This window comes from Pogonomyrmex barbatus, unplaced genomic scaffold (assembly GCF_055798465.1).
Source record: "Pogonomyrmex barbatus isolate J1 unplaced genomic scaffold, ASM5579846v1 scaffold11, whole genome shotgun sequence".
NCBI lineage: Eukaryota > Metazoa > Arthropoda > Insecta > Hymenoptera > Formicidae > Pogonomyrmex > Pogonomyrmex barbatus.
In genome coordinates this window covers 4,013,900-4,030,723 of record NW_028297107.1, presented here as the reverse complement: position 1 = coordinate 4,030,723, position 16,824 = coordinate 4,013,900, and the positions used below count along the sequence as shown (strand labels likewise).

Here is a 16,824-nt window from a genome sequence, read left to right as displayed (position 1 = left end):
CGTAGAAAGCAGGAGAAAGCACGGTTATTATAGGAATTACGTATTATGCATAAATTATGATTATTGTCCGTATATAAATTCCACGTAGGAAGATAATTCGCATGTTTCACGGGAAAAATAATGACTCCTGTCGCCAAGGTAATACCGTGACGACAATATTTCTCCGATGAATTACGGTGCGCTAATAATGTCATAGCATTAATGTCTCGAAATTACTACACGTAGACGAGTGCAAACGTTTTATTTCATTATTACGTTGCAATAGTCGAGAACTACATGGAATGCCGACTTTATTAGAGAAACTTTATTAGAGAATTACCATTAATCATTTTTTAATCGTTCTCCCTGTCTCTCTCTAATGTAATTAATTCAATTTACCGAGGCAACGCTGGTTAATTTGTCCTGTTGAAAGAAACCGGATTAACCGTATGCACGCTTAAAATCGACGGAAGATACTTGAATTTTCTTTGCTGCAACTGCACGTCGATCGGCACACTTGCCCGGTTGGTCGCGCAAAACGGTACCGCGGTCGCATGCGGCCCGTTCCAACGTTTCCGGGACAAAATGGCACTGCGAATTTCTCCAGATCGATCAGTATGACCGACGCGCATTGCCCCCCTGCGATCTTAATGCATCTAGAGCGTTTTTCCCGTACGGAAGTAAGGTACGTGCCTGCACTTTCATTATGTGATCTGCAATTTTTTCGCGACCTCCTTCGAACGTGATTTAGATCGCGATTGAGAAGATACGAGAAAGAAATTGTATACTCGTATTATATTATTTCTTTATTTATTTAATTTAATTTAACTTTATTTTTTTATTTCTACTTTTATTTTATATTTTTGTTTTCAATAAATTTTTTAGACGTGGGAATCGTTGCCAACGTTTAGTTGAATTTTAATCACTCGAAGTATAAAATGTGGTATAAATCAAAAAGAGAAACCTTGTTTAAAGTCTGAAAATATATGTATGCTAAGGAAATCCTCAGGTTGGGCATCTTGGAGTTAATAGACGATAATGGGCGTTTATTTTTCGAAGGGATAATAAGCGATTATTGTTATTTCAATAGGACGGCAAAGCGGCTCATAAAGACAAACGTGTTCCGCATCTTTAAGACAAGTTTTACGTACAGATATGCAATTTGGCGCGCCATCAGCATCCCAGAAAGGATCGAAGAGCGGACAACTGCTATTCGTGCTGCAAGAACGTATCGTAAGCGATAACGGTGCCTCTCTGTTCGACTTACTACGAGCTCAGGCTCAGGTGTACGACAGACGTACAGGTTAATTCAAGGAAAATACGTCCCGGCAGCGGAAACTTATTTGTCAGTCCGCAACAGAATTTTAATTAGCGTTTGTCGCATACAAATTTCATTCCTGTCGGAAATGCAAAAACCGCAAGTTAATATATACGGTGTGATACGTCGAGATATCATTGAACTCCTCACACGACTTTCAAGCGTTGAAATCTCCGACGTCGTCCGGGGCTCTCCGCATTGGAATCTCCGCAATTTAGCTCGGTACGCGGAATTTCAGGAAATAAGTGACAGTAATGCACCGTTCCGGCATTAATAAATTCTAGAATGCGCCGAGTGAAAAGGCTCTTGAGTCCGACGTGGTGAATTAAATACTTTCTTGACTGTATAATTAGCGATACCGCCGGAATACCGGCGAGGCGGCTCGATCGCAGGCCAAGGATACGATCTCACGGATTCGATACAATTCAGCCCGACCCACCTCACTTTCGTTTTCCTCGACTTATCGCTCACGAGTCGACGACGCGTGTGTATATTCCAGTTAGCGTTCGTGTTACGAATACGTGTGTACGTGAATGCGAATATAAGTATAGCCTGTGTGTCCCTTTTTCCCTCTTCTAAAGCGTAATCGACGAGGCGGCGGCAGCTTTAACAACTGACAAATTGGAATTCTAAAATAAATGGAAGATGACGCAACAGGACGCGTACGAAATTGCCGATAAAAAATTTAGTGCAATTATTGTAAACATTTTCATTGCGATTTTTCTCAATACGTAAAATAACAAATTTAATAAGCAAAATATTGTATATACGTAATTCAAGATACTTCAATATAAAAAGTTCTACACAGAAAAAAAATTTAAATATTCTCATGTATGAGCAAACCTCTTAAAAATTTTAATTTCTCGATTTGATTGAATTCGTGTTAGTTATTACTTTTGTTCAACTCAAGACTAAAATTTTTCTTTTTTTTTTTTTCAAGAAGATTACAATATTCTTGCTTATGTATGAGAACGTATATAGTCTTGATTTGACTAATTTTCTTTCTGCGCGCTCATATAAGAAAACGTTAATAATATTTTATGTCTACAAAATTATTCTCGTCAATCTTTCCCCTGCACTTCCGCCTTCGCGTTGGTCTTTCCAGACGTATTTAGCAACAATCGAGCGGCGGATTTTGCGTGCGATCGCTCACGCATCGGGGGAGCACTCACTTTCGCTTTGTTCGTTCGGCACCGACCTCCGCGTGTCGGCGGCGCATTCCGCGAATGGCACGAGAGGACCTGCACGAGGAGCGTACGAGCGGCGGCGAGCCGAGCAATCGACGCGCTTGTAGCCGCGCGTCGGTACGATGTGAACGATCGTAATCGCCGGCGCGCAAATATACGCCTCTATTGTAATTGCGATATTAGGTGTAATCTCTCTTGCGTAACCGCCGTTTCTTATGTAGGACGAGCAAACAATAGTACGGGGAGGGGGGGGGGGGATCGAATGAGCGCGACTTAATGCGCTCTGACTACCCCCTCCCCCCTCCCCCTCTCCCCTTCTCCCCCTCCCCCCTCACTTTTGCATGACTATGCAAAGCAGAGATCTAGTTTCCGAGAGGAAATCATTTTCCATTCGCTCACTATTATGCCTGTTCACAGTCGCGCTTGCAAAAAATCAGACTTGTCGGTATTTCAGAAGTTTCTTTACAGTCTTCTTTTCGAAAGTCACGCGAAAAAGCGTGTTAAATGGGGGAAAAAGAAGCAAGATGCGATTGTGTATTATTATAAAAGCTAAGCCGTATTCACGGGTGAGTCATTAATTCTCATTACATCGTGTATAATATATTAATTTAATACAACGATTCTTTTTAATGAAAGTGCCTATGAATGAGGAATCCATTTGAAATCCACTTTATTAGACACTGGTACAGTAATTGCGATATTAGATGTAATTTCTCTTGCGTAACATTATTTCTCATGTAGGACGCGCGAATAACGATAATGCCACAATATAAATTTAATGATTTACAAACATTTTTTTCTCTTGAAAATATTTCGATTGTTTTGTTCCAATCGATTATTATCATATTTCAATTATTTCACGTATCTTATTTTCTATTTTAACTCGATACCTTCGCGATTAAAATCCCTCGTATGTCTCACGGGGGTCGAGAAAATGTACAAATAATTAAAATGGTGAACAATCGGTGTATTCGATCGGACGTCATAGCAATCTTACACCTTGAAAGGTTAAAAGCGTCAATACGAAAGTATCAATAGTCCGTAATAACGTCGGCATCTCTAGAAAGAAGGTGGCTCACTTTCGCTCGGCCCGGATCCGACGCATATCGCAAACGACGCGAGAGAACCTGCACGTAGGAACAGCCGAAAGAGAGAGAGAGAAAAAAAAAGAGAAAGAAAGAGAATGGATCGAGTACTTGTAACACCGCGCGTCCGAGGCGCGGATCGAGGTCGGAGAAGACGAAGACGACGGCGGTGACGATGGCGAACGAGGAGAACGTGGCGAACCGGTCCCGATTTTCGCGTGAAAGGCGAAGCCAACTGGCACGCGAACAAACGCCCGAAAAGGCGCACTTGCGAGAAAATAAGAAATCGCGATGCATGAAAAAAGCACCGTCGATCGAGAGATCGGGCTGCGATGGCGAGTAAAGAGGAGAGACAGAGAAAGAGAGAGAGAGAGAGAGACTCTCGGTAATTCGCGTTACGCACGATGCTCGCGATAATTTCACGCGAGTCACCTCGTCGAGTCGACGAGCGGCGAGTTTGTTCATCGAGGAAGAAACGCGTTTCCGCTTTTTCCGACTAACGTGGTTATCGCGCGGAATTTCATATGGAAAAACGACGGAAAGGAGGATATTTGCGCGTTTAGAGGTTGCAGTTTTCAAAAAAAATTTCGAGCAAAATGAGAAATAATTTATTCTACTTGATTGAATAATCTCTTTGAGATTCTATGTAGATAATAGAATAATGAAAAGTTATAAAAATTATTACACAAATAATCTTGGATACAGCGATCCTTTGTATTTAAAAAATAAACAAAATCACAAAATAATAATGCGTTTTATAATTGCACGTGATATGAGATTTATTCCGCCATTTTACCTCATATAATACAAGATAAAAAATTCATTAAGAGTTCATGTTCAATTTGTTTTTACTTTATTATAATATAATGCCACTTGATGATGTATTCAACGAAGATTGAACTATCGAGACTTTAAACAAAAATACTTGTAATCAGTTCCTAACAATGACAACATACAAGATTGAATGGGCTTATCTGGAGCTGCATGATCAAGATTCTATAGAGTGTAAATCAGTAAGATGCCAATAGAAGTCATTATGTGCACAATAGAGTCGCCAGATGTAACGTAGGAAGCTCTTTCGTCACGGAACGTGCATTAACCAACATACTACCTCACTCTGCCCTACAATGGATCAAAACAAACACGTCAGTTGCATTTAGCAAAGAATCCATTATCTGTCACATATGTTCAGACTCAAATACTAAATCTAAACGCTTACAGTTATAATTCCTTTCAACCTGTAATTTTTTTATCATTTCGATATAATTGAAATAATTAAATTATGACTCTGCATTGATATGCTCGTATAAAACCTACGAAAGCTATTAATTTAGATATTATCTTATATCTTTTAAATCTATTACAGATGTAACAATCGTGCGCGCGATCGGACGAGCCTATCCGAGGCTCGTTCGATTCCCCGGGTCAATCGATTGTAAATAGGATAGGATATCATTAAGAATCATTACAGATACAACCGGAACCTCGGGCACATATACCAGTGTCTACAGTCGTAATTACAAGTAATCCATCACCGTCGCGATATAATTGGAGTAATCAATTTATCCCCGCGTTTGCGTTCCTTAACTCCGGGAGAGCCATAAATCTAGATATTATCTCGCATTTCGAATCGTGAAAATCTAAATCGCGAATTTAAGCGCGCGAAATCGAGTGGAGCTTAAAGGTTCGCTTCCAGGTCCGATCGATTCCAGAGACAAATCGGCGAGATGACATTATACAGGTCGGTTCATGTGGCGGCGACGGTGCGCCAGACTACGTTAAGAGGAGCGCGCGAGGTGGAATCCGCTGCCGGTGCGGAGGAATCTCGGACTTTATAGCCAGCAGCGATCATTAAGATCACTTATAGGCTCGGATATCTCGACAGACTATGCGGAACGAGGAGCCGATGGTGGCTCGCGCGCGCACACGAGAGAGAGAGAGAGAGAGAGAGAGAGAGAGAGAGAGAGACAAAGCTCATGGGAGCTCGAATACGTGCGCAGAAGGTGCTTGGACACCGCCTAGCCACCGTTCCTCCTTCCATCTCTTCTCTCTTTCTCGCTTCGCCGATTTAAAGTGATGTACGAACCCTCCGGCCACGTTCCTCGTCGACGCATCTATAGATCGAAGGGAATAACTCTTCCTCCCCTACGCTCTCGGTCGTTCTCTCTCGATCTTCTTCCTCTCTCGCGTAAAATACGCTCGCGTAAAATAGGCTCTAAAATCGATCGCAATTGCTAAGTTCACCACGTCTGACTCTCTCCGGTTTTAGCGAGTATAGTACAGTACACTATTACAATTGGCAAAAGTGAGAGCAAATTGGTGGCAAATAACTTCCTCCTTTCCTCATATCTTTCCTTACGTCAAGAACCATAAAATAAGATAAAGTCGATCGGGCCGAGCTCAATTGCGCCTAGAGAGAGAGAGAGAGACTGTGTGAATCTAAAGTAAGAGTGGCAAGGCAAATTGATGACCATTTATGTTCATCCCTTTATTACTATCGCTATCGTAGGCTAGAGATAGAATAGAGATAAAAAAGGGATAGAGCAATTTCGTCTTTTCCGACCGCTATTTTAACGCATGCTATACCCGCAGTCCGATTATTAGATACTTTCGCGAAGATTCGCGTTTCTTCGACTACAATCTACGAGCCGCATATCTCGGCTGGGAGATTAGCTTCATTAAACATATATGTAATTTGCAGATCGCAAGACTGCAGGTGTACAGAAGGTCACGTACAATCCGGTATCCATTATAATCCACGATTACTATCACTTAGCGACTTCCGGTCGCTAGAATTCCGAAGCGCAATTTCTAAGGAATTACGGACGATCGGACCATGAGTTTTCGGCTCGTTACTCGCCGCGATTATTCTCGCTGACACACATTCCCATGCATACGCTGTCGCGAGATGGGAGGAGAACAAAAGAGATGACGGCGTGCGGTGTCGAGGGGAGGAAGAGGAGGAGAAGGAGGAGGAGGAGGAAGAGGAGAGACAAGAAGTCGAATGTGTCGAACGTGTATAAGCATACGAGCGACGTGCCGATCAGCCATGCCGGACACGTGGGGCGTGTTGCGCGAAGAGCGTGTGCGTTTTATACGGCGCACGAGCCATACGAAAAGAGCCATCGTCAAGATTAGGATCCGACCGAAACACATTACGTTACCCGATCGTACCCGAGGCTCACAATAGGCGCCGGTTACGCCGCGGCTACGTGCGCAACGCGTTTCCTCGCTCACGGACTATAGAGGCAATCTGATAGAGAACGCCGCACGTACTCGCGGAGCGCTCACTTTCTACCTTTGTGCGCGAGAACGTCTCTCTGTAATTTGTGAACGCATCTCGCATATTTATGGATACCGTAAAGTGGAACTGTTCCGCGTGGTGACTGTACCCGAAGGGAAATGAATCATCCGGACGATACCCCGCGTTTCGTCCCGCGGGAATAGAAACGCGTTCCCGCCTAGAAGGGATCGAGAGAATCGAAGCTTTCGCATGTACGAAAATCTTTCAGGAGAATCTCGATGAATCTCCCGCGTGTTCACATTCGTAGCGAAATCCAGACGCGGCGCGATCGCACAGATCGGTCACAGAGCGGCGAGCGCGAATAAATTCAAATCATCGGGATTTTAATAAACGCAAAGGCGGATAAAATTATAATACAATTTCTCGAATAATTGCCGCGTAAAGAGAAAATAATCACCGAGCTCGGAGCGCGAACACACTCGCGCGGGTTAGGCACGCATGCATGCGGATGCACCGTGTGCTCTCTCTCTCTCTCTCTCTCTCTCTCTCTCTCTCTCTCTCTCTCTCTCTCTCCTCCTTCTCCTCCCCTTTCTCGCAGCTATTTACTCGTAGCGCGCTCACGGGCCGTTTCAGCCCGTGTATTACATGCCGGGATATGCACATATAATTACGCCTGTATACACGCATAAGTTTTCTTCGACTCGCAGGAGCGATAATCATTTCTGCCGCGCGGCCGAAGGACTTTTACGCCGCGATCGCGGCGCGGCGCGGCGCGGCGCGGCGCGGCGCGCAACGAGCCACGTTTCCGCGCGATTGCATCTATCTGCCGACGAACGAACGAACGCTCACGAAAGAATCCTATACACCCAGGACCATTAGTCCCTTTCTCCGTCTCCCTTTCCGCGTTTGCCCGCTGTTTTCCCGCCTCTCCTCCGCTTGTAACATTGCCCTTTTACCCGGCTTCCTCGTGGCTTCCTTGTTCCACGGCACCGATCGCAACCGCGCGTCGATCGATTCGGTGAAATAACTGCGAATAAATGTCGATGCGAAAGGCGCATCACCGACGTAGGCGCGGCGACAGCGCGTAATGCATTTATTTTTACTGCATACGCATACTCTACGTGAGCGCGCATGCCTGAGGAGAATACATAAGATAATTCATACGCCACCCCGCAAATTAAGTTTTGCATAGAAAATTGTTGGCAAAAAATGTATCGAAGAAAGTCTTCCAAACGACTTTAAAATGATAAATTCGAAACGTGAATCAAAAAAACGTTCTATGTGAAGCCAAAGACCCTTCGAGAGAGTAAGGAATAAGCTAAATTAAGGTTCAAATTAAAAAAGCAATCAGACAATGAGACATCGTGTACGGCTGTGAGACGGAGCCGTCAATTTTCCGGTTCATAAAAAAGGAGAGCGAATCCTGTGGAGCGAAAAATTGGCGGCCGCATTGTGAGTTGTGCACAATGTGCACAATGCACGCTAGTAATCATTCAATTGCGCGGGATTAATGACGGATGCGTTACGTATCGTATTAATAAAGCTGTTACGCATCGACGATATAGTCATCTGGTGCGATTTTTTTCCGCAAACATCACCGGGCTGAGTCGCCGTCGAGAGGGATTCAGCGGCATGTTTTCGTCCGATTCTTCGGTAAGTTTATTCCGTCGATGGAACGTGACGAGTTTGGAATAATTACAGGAAGACGAGAAGTGCATTGCACTTGAATTCGTAATCCGCGTGCATGCCACAGTGCGAAGTTATTACATTTGCATCGGCGCGATGTTGAACGCATGCCAATTGGTCATCCGGTTGAAACGAGCGACAATTAACACAAGATATCAGCTGGATGATTCATTAATATTCATTGTGCAGTGTCTCTTGACGTGTAACATTGTTCCTTCTCCTGGCAATTAAAAACATAAAAAAAGTTTTTTTTTTTTAAGCAGAAAAAATTCGTCATCTTTGCAATGTCAATTCAGAGTTCTTTCTCTCCTTTCGCGGACCTCCCATCAACTCTTCTCATTCGAATATTTTAATATACGAATTTTTTCTCCCTCTTGAACAAAGTGCACGCTATTCACGGGGAATAAACGGAACGAAAATGGATCTGAAATGCGTGCGACGTTGATGAGGCCGAAAGGACGTTCGCACGCGCGCGCGCGCATATGTTACGCAACCACATCGAGACCATAATGTCCGGCCTTGCAAAAAGGGGCCCGTTGGAATGCAGATCCTTTCAAAGGATAATCATTTCTCGGGAATACACATGGCACTACCGCTATTCAGGGTTCGATGAATATTGCATGGAAACCGTTCGACCCGCGCGCCCGTGTTTAGCTCTCGTAAACGATCGAGATGCTCGTCAAGTATTAATTTGTAGAAATGTCCGACTTTCTTCGCGCCCACGTGATTTCGCGAACTATTTTACGCCCTATCGTAAACGAAAAGATGATTTATGATTTAATCGAGGAATTTCGACCCATTCTCGTTATTCTGGAATTTAAAATTCGTCGCTATTTTTGACAGATCTGCTTTAAAAAAAAAATATCGCTTTATTTAAAAGAAAATATATTTCGCTTGTCCAGATTATTTTCTAAATAATAAATGTCGCAATATATACACTTTTAAGAATACGTTTATATTCATTTTCGAAGAGAAGATTTATTTAAAATCTATTAAAGAAATAAATTTCTGAAGTATTATTAAAGTAGTGAGTTACAGAAGTGTATGCCATCTAATCCCGTCTTGCGTTATTTCTTCAGCAAAGTGAATACGAATACATAAAGCGAAAGGGAACTACTCGTGTAATTTCGTTTTAAATAACCGCTCGTGCTCGGTCCCGGACCATTGGGAAACCACGCAATGCAAAGTAGGAAGAAGGGACCGGCGCGGCGGCGGTGGGAAATGAGTTTTACCCTCTTACGTGGCACGAGAGCGCGAAGCGCGCTCATTCTTACGTGTCGCGCAATTTCCCTCGCGGCACGGATCCTTTTATTAACATCCGCCTTTCCATCGCCGTGCGATCAAATATGAGCCAAGTCGGCAGGTTACACATCGGCATTTTTATTTACATAAATCAAACGCATCGTATCTCCTCGCCTTGTCCGACTTTCTCCTACGTAAATATCGCATACTGCAGGTCCATTGGCACTTTCGGGTAATATAAATATTAAACACGAATATTTAAAACTTTCGATCGTCGAAAATTTCGAAATATTAAGAAATTCTAAATTTCCTTCTCGGTAATTTCTATTTTTAGTATAATTATATTTATACAAATTGTAAAATGTCCTTATAATTCGTTTGCTTTTTAACATATCGCGATATAACGCAAAGTCGTCCTTGAAATTCTAAAATTACTCAGATGTCTCAAACAATTTAAATACGCTAGCATGAATGCACAGTGTACAACTGGCGTTTAACAGAAAAATCCACGTCAAGGATCTCCCTAGGACAGAATATATTAGCCGCGCTTTTTAGGCTCTGCACGCTCCACGAAAGTTTACCGAGATCGCGTCTCAGTTAAGTTGAGATTTACGATCTCTCCTGACCTACGGTCCTCGGAAGTCGTTTGCCCGACTTAAAAAAGGTGAGGCGTTAGCAGCTGGTGCTTATTGGAAAGATAAACTGGAATATAGAAGCTGCGAGGGAGACGCATGGCTCTTCTCCCGTTCTTATCTTTGATAAATATATATATATATATATATTAGGAGAGAGTGAGCATATAATAATGTACATATATATATATATATGTATATATGTGTGTGTGTATATATATATATATATATATTACAAGAAAGTGAGAAAATAACTCATTAAAAAAAAATGTCTTCCCGCTGAATAATGCTTGACTTATAAATATTCAATTTTGGTGTTTCGAACGTGGACAGCTATATGCACAGTAAACGAATGCTTATATATAATAATAATTATGAGAATCACACGGGATATCAAATTGCAATATCACAAAGCACGTCATTTGGAGTGAAACCTCCGACTGATTAATACAACCTCAAATTTATGGATACCGCTCCGAGACACGTGCGGTCCCGCGCCCAGAACGCCGCCGTCATTTCGAGTTAACAGACGTTAACTCGAGGGGGTTAACGAGTGTGTCTTCGCGGTTGCGTATAGCGGTGCTGCCGACATTGTATCTCAAATGAACATTCCACGGCGAGCGCCACGGCGGGACGCTTCGTAAATCAGGGGTTCGAGAGGTTAAACGGGACTTCCGCGACGCTACGCTGCTCGTGTTCCTACGTTGCCCCGCAGAAATGCACGTGAGAAGGGCAGCACGAAGCGCGGCAGCAGCCGCGAAGATGGGCGAGGCAGGTGGAGAACGCGGCTGAAAGATGAACGGAACCGGCGCGGCGCGGCGCGGCGCGGCCGAGAGAAGAAGAGGAGCGCGAGTCGAGAGAGGAGTGTTCTCGCGGTGAGAGAGAACAAGCGGAGGACGCGTCGGGTGAGGAATGCTCGTGAAAGTCTCGAACCATTGAGCACGACGAACGAGGCTCGCTATATCGCGCGCCCGCCATTCGGCGCGGCGGGCCCTTATCTCCCCGGGCCCCTTAACATTAGGTAAGAGTTTATGGCGGTCTGCACACGCCAAGGTCTTGTTTCCGCGTACCAAGGTTACCGGCGACCCGAGAACGAGATGAGGATTCGCGAAGGATGCGGCACGGACTGCTTCACCGTCGTGGCAATAACGACTGCGCGGGAATATAAAAGGATTGCGAGCCAGCGTCGGAGGTTTAGAGAGTTGAAAACGAAAACGCCCAATACGACGCGAACCACGATTGAGTCGTTTCGTTTCTTCGCAACGTCGTTTTATTCATGGCCGTTGGCATATCCCAAGTTTATCTCGATAACGAGCGCAATTACGAATTATTTAGAACGAAAGCGGGCGTGGTTTCAAAAAGGGGGAAGAGTTGAGCTTTCATCTCATTTTAATTCAGTTATCCATCTCGCGACGATGGTATCGATCACCGTACGGAAGCAAGAGACGCAATAATCGTTAATCTGAAACCTGGTTGACCCACAAAATCCAAAAGGTGAGAGCTGGAATGTGAAGTCAAGTCGGATGAGACTCTGATCTCGTCTTGATAGCCACGTATTAATTAATGCATCTCTTTACGCAGATAAATTAAACTTTCATGTGTATATAATACGAAGATAGCATATTTTCCGTCAAATCTTCTGTTAGATTATATTTTTAAAGTAATAACCGTGTGAAACTATCAGAATTTATTATAATTAAAATACCAGACACTGTCTTTTAATTTACCGCATACTAACAATTGACATAAAACTTACACTTAAATAATGAATATCAATTTAATATTTTTATCAATATAAATTAATTTTAATTTCGACTTAATTTATTATTCTCTTTTAGTTTTAAAAATTAGAAAGAGATAGGGAGTTAAACCGAGATTAAATTAATCTAAACCGATAGAAATGGACAGGAATAGCATTGGAATTGCGTAAGATCTTTTTCAAAGAAATACCCAAGTCACGTCATTGGCTCACGATGTGTAAACTGCGCGATAAACGAGTCAATCGATCGTACCATCATCAATCCCTTCATGATGACACGCGCAGCTAATCTTTAAGAGATATCACCTTGACGCGCACCTAGATCCAGCTTCTCGTCGCCAATACGCAAAAGTCGAATGGATGAAAACGCGGCGGGTCGCCATTTATTCGGCCATCAATTTGACGCGCACGGCACCTTACTAATTTACCATTCAGACGTCCATTCAGTCTTTCGTGAATTCCAACGTGTAGAAATCATCGTCGCGATTCCCCCAAACGCTCTCGATCGTCCAACGTGCTCCATTCACGACCGGTCATTTTTGCCTCACCTTTTAATCTCCGAGCCCACTTGGAAGCCGCAACGCGGCAATTTAGGATGATCCACGAATTCATTTCGCATCGTTTTACGAATCTATAATCGTACATCGCTACGTTCCCCACGTGTCCAATTAATTCCGACGCTATCCAGTATACGTATATATATATATATGTATATATACATATGAATTAACCGAACGCGGTTATATTACCCATTGATTTATCATATTGATTCACGCTATCTGGATTTATGATGCCTCTCAGGCATGCGTAAACTTTTGAATATCAGGCGATATAATCATATCGCTTTCGACTAAAATGAAGAATTATACGATTTTATAGAAATTATACAATTCGCAAGACCAGGACCTGAACCGGACGGACAACGCGCGATAAGATGATTAATGCACGAATAACATTCTCTCCTCCGTGCGTGTGATACAAAGCAAGCAGGCGCAATCAAAAAGACAATAGTCATATGTACACACGATACACGAAACAAGAACACCTGTGTCTCATAGCCGCCGATGGAAATCTTCGCACAACGTTTCTAACCTCGCGTCTGGCTAAATTAGCCGAGGTGTGAAAAAGGACACTCATCGCGGGCGGTGCGACTAATGAATTTTTCAGGAGGAGAGAAGGGGGAAAGCGGGGACACGGGGATTTCGGTACGAAGACACGGTGCGAGTACCGTAAATTCCTGAAAAAGATGGCTATCGCACGGGCCCCGGCCGGTCGGAGGTGCGGAGGTGCGGAGAGCGTGATGCGGAGGGATTCGGCACGAGGCTCGGGAGGAGTGCAAATAAAGTTCACGATCGGCGCACGAACGCGAATGCGATGGTAGACCGCCACCGAGTATTCTAACGGGGCAACGTCACGGCACGTTAACGTTCTACCAATGCGAGGGGGCTGCCTTTCCGCGGTCATTTTCCATACTCCGTCGGTCAGAGATCGTGTGGATTCACGCATCATTCTCGCGGCACGGTTTCGCCAAACAGTCGGCGAATCGTGGTCGAGCCGAGGAGAGAGGAATAAACTATTCCATTGGCACGCTGGCAGTGATAACTGACACATACACTGACATTTTTTTTTTCTTGGAATTTTTTTCTACCACATCGAGATGTTTTACGAGGAATTCAGATACGTGGAAACTTATCGCGGATTATCGCGAGGAATTTTTAAACGGGTTATCCGTCATAAAATAAGATCGTTGGCTGGTATAATATAGTAGAAGCAAAAATACATCCAAGAGTTAATTTATCGCGATCTCGGCGCGGGGGGATAAATACGGGATGGAAAATTCGCAGAATGCGCCGCGGGAAAAGAAACGACACGCCGAAACGCAGTAAGTCGCGGCGGAATACGACATTTATAGGCAAATCACGCCGTCGGGCAGTCGAGGGGAATCTCGTATGGGGATATAGCCGTGCGAAATTTTTCAGCCATCCATCCGGCTACTCCTCGTTCGGTATCCTCCGCGAAAGCTATATAACGTCGCCGGCCGACGCTCGTAAAAATCGCGCATTGTGTTTGGCTGCAAGCGGAAAGATGCGCTCATCTTCATCGGCATTGTTTTCCGTCTTGGAATATCGCCCGCCGCGCGACCATTCTTTTTATCTGAAAATACCTACCGCGATCTGCCGCCTGTCTCTATTTCACGCTGCGAAAGAGCCATAAGCGGATACGAAGTCCCGACCAGATTTATGGAATACATCCGACGTTCGTTTTTCCGGTTAATCCCATTCCGAATGTGGTTCTCAGACAATTCGAGCTCGCGCGAAAATATCGTACACGATTCTCGCGATTCTGCATGCCGAGCTTCAAATTAATACTCGCCAATCCTTTCTCGAGCCTCGACCTTTAACTGTGAACCTCTCATTCTCTGGGAGCCTCGTGACTGCCAGTTACAATAAGGCAAAAAGCCACGATCAAAGATACGCGAAATTCTTAAGGACTTTTTGCGCGCTGGCAATCTGGTTGCCATAGTACTTTATTGATAAAAGAGATTCGACAATAATGGTCTGCGGTTACCAGCGGATTAATTACGGTTACGCTTCTTTTTCCAAGAGATAAGATGAAAAAAAAGCAGTTTCATTGGACCCTCGAAAGTAATCCTAAATGACGCCGTGTTTCGAACACGGATATCCTTTTCGGGTCTGGTTCCGGGGCTAAATCGGTCATTAGCCTAAATGAATAAAAATTTAGAACGTAGCGGCAAAAAGCGGCGGCTCTCCCACGTTTAAAGGCCCGTAAATCACAACGATAACCAGACGCGCATTCCCGTAACACGGTATGCTCGTAATAACCGCCTCTCACGGAGGTTGATCACCCGGGGAATTATTATAGGTAAACAACCATTTTCACCTCGGCGACGCTGCCGACGCAGCGATGAAAAATTCGGATCGCGCGCAATGAAAATTCTCAGCGCATTCCTCGATCGTGCACGCACGCACGCACGCACGCACGCATGCATGCTCGCACGCACGCATGCTCGCACGCACGCATGCTCGCACGCACGCATGCATGCACGCGATACCGCCGTGCGTGCGTGCGTATACGAGACGTACATGGATTAGTGCGTAACGAGCGCGGCCATAACTAAACGCGGACTTGATCGGCTGCTGATCCGTGTTTCGGGATTTATAGTCCGCGAACGATCGACGGCTTGGCAACGAATCGCGAAGATCTTTGGCGTCCGCAATTCTCTCCCTGCATTCCCCTCCACTCTTTCTCTCACTCTTTTCCCTTATCTTTCGTTTTTCTTGTCATCCTTTCGCTCTCTCGATCTTCTTTTTTTTAGACTTTCCTAGATTTGAAATTTAAGGTGGCTCGTCAATTCGACAATTATATGCTCGGTGCAATTAAAACGCGATTAAAGAGAACTATTTTTTTATGTACGAGCACCGTGGGAGACGACATTCTAAAATATAACGGCGTTTAAAACGAGCTGTTCTTGTTGAACACAATAAGAGAAACAACACGTTTAAACTCTAACAGACCGTTTGCGTAATCTGAAAATAAATTTATCGATAACGACGTATTCACGATGAATAAATAATTGCCTGTACCGGGTATCGCGATGTAATGTTCAAAATGAAAGCAGGTTAACGTCAGTCGAGATAGTCGAAAACTAATCGCGGCGGACCCTGGACGACGTATGTAGATATCACCTGTGTTCTCACAACATACGACACACACGACGCGCATGACGACACGAGTAGCAAAGGTACATACGAATGGAAATAGGGCGTGCAACCCGCTCGCCGTGTCAATGAGCGTACTTGTGCCCACGTGCGAATGTCGCAATTTTCTCGACGATATTGGTCACGATCTATTTTCTACTATTACAAACTGGAAGGACTCGATGCATCGAGCTGTTAATCTTTAATTTTTCCAACTCCACGATATCTTCGATATCTTTTACATTTTACGTTTTTCTACATTTTTAAATCAATATTTTTTTTCTGATATTAAAAAGAGGATTTAAAAAAAATTTTTTCTGATTTTAATATTTCATCAGAATGTAAACGAAAGTGATCGGCGAAAAATTAAAAAGTTCCAAAATCGTAACTTTAATATAAGAAAAAAATATATTAATTTAAAAAATAGGAAAACAGGAAAAAAAATAAGAAAAAATAGGAATAGTCAGAAATAATCGCTCGGTAATTCCGACATTAAATTAAATTTTTAGATCAAACATATTATTTTTTAAACAAACGCAGATAAATTTCCGAAGCCGTTCGTATTATGTTTTAAATCCAGATTTTTTTTGAGAAAAATTCAAACTATTAGGTTGATGCAAATATTTTGTCATTTTTCTAATTTCGTTTCAAATAAAACTAGGAAGTCATAAGTTTCAAAGAAAAATTTCCAGAAAAAGATTTCTAGAAAAACAATCTGAAACACAACATTTGAAATTTGCTCTCAATTTTATTTTACAAGTATGACAAATTTTTCACACCGATCCATTTTCCTCAATTTTAGTACCAATAGCGATAATCACGCACAAACATATTCGTGAATAATAATCTCGTCATGTTCGTAGCTGCAGATAAGCAGAGAAACATCTCGTACATTAATATTAATGTCTGCCGATCCTGTCGTTTCGGTGTGCACCATTATCGCGATAAATGATAAAAATTCGCGCGTCCACCG

The 16,824-nt window shown here is 43.4% G+C and overlaps 1 protein-coding gene across 5 annotated transcripts in view; it reads right to left on the bottom strand.

Moving 5' to 3' along the window:
* LOC105425826 (uncharacterized) overlaps window positions 1-16,824 on the bottom strand; it is a 72,157-nt gene that overhangs the window by 51,895 nt on the left and 3,438 nt on the right. The window lies entirely within an intron of this gene.